The sequence below is a fragment of the Delphinus delphis genome, chromosome 9 (assembly GCF_949987515.2).
Source record: "Delphinus delphis chromosome 9, mDelDel1.2, whole genome shotgun sequence".
NCBI classification, from domain to species: domain Eukaryota; kingdom Metazoa; phylum Chordata; class Mammalia; order Artiodactyla; family Delphinidae; genus Delphinus; species Delphinus delphis.
Window position 1 is genome coordinate 37,754,569 of NC_082691.1, and position 5,274 is coordinate 37,759,842.

Sequence of the window (5,274 nt, forward strand, 5' to 3'; positions counted from 1 at the left end):
CCCAGGCCAGTGGGGTCTCCACAGATGGAGTTAGTCCACTTCCACTGTCTCATGAGAAGGAGGTCAGACCTTAGAAAAGGCCAGCTCCTCCATGCCTCAAGAAGGAAAAAATGTATCTTTCTTTCATTCCTTGACACAACCCAGTCTGCCTTCTATCAAAATGGTAAAAATTATAAAATGATTATTAATACTTGGTGCATTTTTAAACACTGTAGCAGGATTTACATTGCTTCAGTCTTTTCAGAGGGCAATTTGGCTGTTATCTTAAAATATTTTCAATGTACATATACTTCACTGTACTAAGAATTTATCAAACAGAAGTATCTCCAAAAGTGTATGAAGATGTACATAGAAAGATGACTATTTCTTCTTTGTTTGTAAAATAGTTACAAAAAAGTGTAAACCTAAATTTCCATTAATAGGGGGGAGATTGAATAATTCGTGGCATATGCATATAGTAAATCACTACCCAAATTCCTAGTGAGGAAAAATTGAGTTTTATATACAATCATTCAGTAGAAAATGTGGTAAGTGAAAAAGCTTCATACACCCACGCACACACAGGAAACACTGAAATGATTGCATATAGAGTTTGAAAATATATACATCCGTGCAGCAGGCCATTAAAAATGACACCCTCTGGAGAATGGTTTGGAGAGATGAAACTTTCACTTTCTGTTTTATGCATTCCTTTACTCTAAATATTATGCAGTAGCAGGAACTACTTTTGCAAACATAGTTAATATTTGGATTTTTACATCTATAATCTGAAACAATAAAGATGAACAATTTTTTATTATATAATATTACCAATCCCACCACTGTTTTGTAATGAACATCCTATCAACCCTTACTCATTGTGCATAATTTATTGTCTCAAAGGCCTCTCTTCTTGGTCTCTGTGTGAAAAATTGGCTCCCTTCTGACTGACCCTCTCTGCTAGATGATCTGTTACAGCTAGGTACCACACAGCTATTCACTAATTTCAGGGGTGCTGTTGGGAAAGAGAAAGATATGAATCAGGTAGGACCTCTCAGAAACCACCATTTAATTTCATTTCCTGGACCATCTCCAACACAAAAAACTGTGTCCTTTTGGAAATCCTCCTTCTTCTCTTAGTGGTTTTGAACCAAGGGTGTTTCCCTCCCTCCCCACCACCCAATCCCTAGAGGCATTTGGCAATATCTGGAGACATTTTTGGTTTTCACACCTGGAGGTGGGACTGTTACTGTCATCTAGTGAGTAGAGGCCAGGAATGCTGGCCTCTATCGTGCAACACACAGGCCAGCCCTTCCCACAAGGAAGAATTGTCCCAGAATGTCAATAGTACCATGAGTGAGAAACCCTGCTCCGCATCGAGATAAAATGGGCATTTTTTTAAAGCTGCTAGGGAGACTCTATGCCTGCCTCAAAAGGTTAGCTTCTACCATTCACACCTATCTTTTCATCATAGCTTTTTTGAGGTATAATTTACAAATAAAGTTTTAAGATATTTATAGTGTACAATATTAGGATTTGAGATATATATATATATATATGTGTGTGTGTGTGTGTATATATATATATATAGAGAGAGAGAGAGAGAGGGGGGGGGGAAGATTTCCCCCAAATTAATTAACATGGCCATATTTACCCCCCTCCCTTTTTTGTAGTGAGACCATTTAAGTTCTACTCTCTTAGCAAATAGCGATTATACCATGCAGAATTATCAACGATAGCCGTCATGTTATACATTAGATCCTTAGATCTTATTCTTATAGCTGAAATTTTGTACCCTTTAACCAACCCCTCCTTATTTCCCCCATACCTCATCCATTGGCAACCCCTTTTCTACGCTCTTCTTCCTCCCTCCCTCCCTCTCCCTGTCTCTCTCTTTCTTTCTCTCCTTCTCGCTCCCTCTTTCTCTCTCTCTCTTTCTTTCTTTCTTTCTCTCTTTTTCTTTTTCTCTTTCTTTCTCTCTCTTTCCTTTTCTCTTTCTCTCTCTCTTTCTCTTTTTCTTCAACATTTAAGTGCTGTCATGCAGTTTTTGTCTTTCTCTGTCTGGCTTGAACTTAGCATAATACCCCTCAGGTTCATCCATGTTGTTGCAAATGACAAGATTTTCTTTTTTTTTTAAGGCTGAATAATATTCCATTGTATGTATATACGACATTTTCTTGATCCATAAATTTGTCAATGAACACAGGTTGTTTCCATACCTGGGCTATTGTGATCAATGCTGCAGTGAACAAGGGAGTACGGATATCTCTTTGAGATAATGGTCTCATATCCTTTGGATAAATACCCACGAGTGGGCTTGCTGGATACTATGGTTGTTCTGGTTTTCTTGAGGAACCTCATACTATTTTCCATAGTAGCTGTACCAGTTTACATTCCCAATAACAGTATAAAGGATTCCCTTTTCTCCACATCCTTGCCAGAATTTTTTATATCTTTTTGATAACAACTATCCTAAAAGGTGTGCAGTGATATCTCATTGTGGTTTTGATTTGCATCTCCATGATGATTAGTGATGTTGAGCATCTTTTCATGTGCATATTGGTCATTTGTACGTCTTAGGAAAAAACATCTATTCAGGTCCTTTCTCCATTTTTTAATCGAGTAATTTGGTTTTTTCACTACTGGTTTGTGTGTGTTCCTTGTATAGTTCGGATATTAACCTTTTACTGGATATGGGGTTTGCCTTTTCTTTTTGTTGATTGTTTCCTTTGCTGAGCAGAAGCTTTTTGGTTTGCTGCAGTCCCACTTGTTGATTTTTACTTTTGTTGCCTTGGCTTTTCGTTTCAAACCCAAAAAATCATTGCCAAGGGCAAAGTCAAGGGGCTTACCACTTGTGTTTTCTTTTAGGATTTTAAAGGTTTCAGATCTTAATTTCAAGTCTTGAATCCATTTTGAGTTGTTCTTTGTGTATGGTGTAGGATAGGGGTCCAGTTTCATTCTTTTGCATGTGGTTGTCCAGTTTTCCCAGCACCATGTATTGAAGAGACTATTCTTTCCCCATTGAGTGTTGTGGATCCCTTGTAAAATATTAGTTGACCATATATGCAAGGGTTTATTTCTGGGCTGTCTATCCTGTTCCATTCATCTGTATGGCTGGTTTTATACCAATACCATACTGTTTTCGTTGCAATAGCTTTATAATGTAGTTTGAAATCAGGGAGTGTGATACCTCCAGCTTTGTCTTTAGTTCCCAGGATTGCTTTGGCTATCTGGGGTCTCTTGTGGTTCCATATATATTTGATGGTTGTTTTTTTCTATTTCTGTGAAAAATGCCATTTGAATGTTGATAGATATTGCATTGAATCTGGAGATTGCTTTGGGTAGTATGGACTTTTTAACAGTATTCTTCCAATCCATGAGCACAGAATATCTTTTTACTTATTTGTGTCTTTGTCAATTTTTTTCATCAATATCTTATAGTTTCTAGTGTATACATCTCTAACCACCTTGGTTAAATTTATTCCTAGGTAGTGTATTTCCTTTTTTGTGTGTGTGATGCTATTATAAATGGGACTGTTTTCTTAAATTCTCTTCCTGATAATTCATTGTTAGTATGCACAAACACAACTGGTTTTTGTATATTGAATTTGTATCCTGCAACTTCACTAAATTCATTTATTAGTTCTAACCATTATTTGGTGGAGTCTTTTGAATGTTCTTTATGTAATATCACATCATCTGTAAATACAGAAAATTTTATTTTATCCTTTCTAATTTGGATGGCTTTTTTTTTTTTTTTTTTTTTTTTTGCCTGAGTGCTCTGGCTAGGACTTGCAGTACTATGTTGAATAGAAGTAACAAGAGTGAACATCCTTGTCTTGTTCCAGATCTTAGAGAAAAAGTTTCAGCTTTTAACCATTGAGTATAATATTAGCTGTGGGCTTGTCATATATGGCCTTTATTATGTTGAGGTACATCCCCTCTGTAGCAAGATTCTTGAGTTATTTCGTTGTGAAAAGATTTTGAATTTTGTGAAATGCTTTGTGTTGATTGAGATGATTATATGATTTTTATTCTCCATTTTGTTAATGTGGTGTATCACAATAATTGATTTGTGCATGTTGAACCATCCTTGCATTTCTGGAGTAAATTCCACTTGATTATGGCATGTCATCCTTTTAATGTATTGTCAAATTCAGTTTGCTAATATTTTGATGATGATTTTTGCATCTATGTTTATTGGAGACATTGGCCTGTAATTTTATTTTCTTGAAGTGTCTTTGGTTTTGGTATGAGGTTAATGCTACCCTTGTAAAATGAGTTTGGAAGTCTTCTCTCCTATTTTTTTGGAATAGTTTGAGAAGGATAGCTATTAATTCTTTTTTAAATGTTTGGTAAAATTGACCAGTGAAGCTGTTGGATGGTTACTTGTTGGAACGTTTTTGATTACAGATTTAACCTCCTTATAGCAATCAGTCTGTTCAGATTTTCAATATCTTCATGAATCAGTCTTGGTAATTTGTATGTTTCTAAGAATATATCCATTTCTTATAGGTTGTCCAATTTGTTGGCATATAATTGTTCATAGTAGTCTCTTATGATTCTTTGTATTTCTGTGGTATCAGTTATAATGTCCCCTCTTTCATATCTAATTTTGTTTATTTGAGTCCTCTCTCTTTTTTGTCTTGGTTAGTCTGGCTAAAGGCTTGGAACTTTTGTTTATCCTTTCAAAGAACCAACTCTTAGTTTCATTGATCCTTCCTGTTGTCTTATTAGTCTCTGTTTCATTTATTTACACTCTTATCTTTGTATTTCCTTCCTTCTATTGACTTTGGGCTTAGTTCTTCTTTTTTCTAGTTCCTTAAGTTGTAAACTTAGGTTGTTTATTTGAGATCTATCTTGTTTCTTAATCTAGGCATTTATCTCTATGAATTTTCCCAAAGAACTACTTTTGCTGCATAGCATGAGTTTGGTATATTGTGCTTTCATTTTCAGTTATTTCAAGATATTTTTATTGCACTTTGATTTCATCTTTAACCCATTGATTGTTCAGAAGTGTATTGTTTAATGTCCACATATTTGTAAATTTTCCAGTTTTCTTCTTATGACTTCTAGTTTCTTACCATTGTGGTTAGAAAAGATACTTGATATGGTTTCAATCTCCTTAAATTTATTAAGACTGAGAAGAATGTGTTCTGTGGCTTTTGAATGGAATGTACTATAAATGTCTGTTAGGTCCATCTGCTCTAACATAGCTTGGGTTCATTTTCTTATTGATTTTCAGTCTATGTGATCCATTTGCTGTTGAAAGTGGGATATTGAAGTCCCCTAATA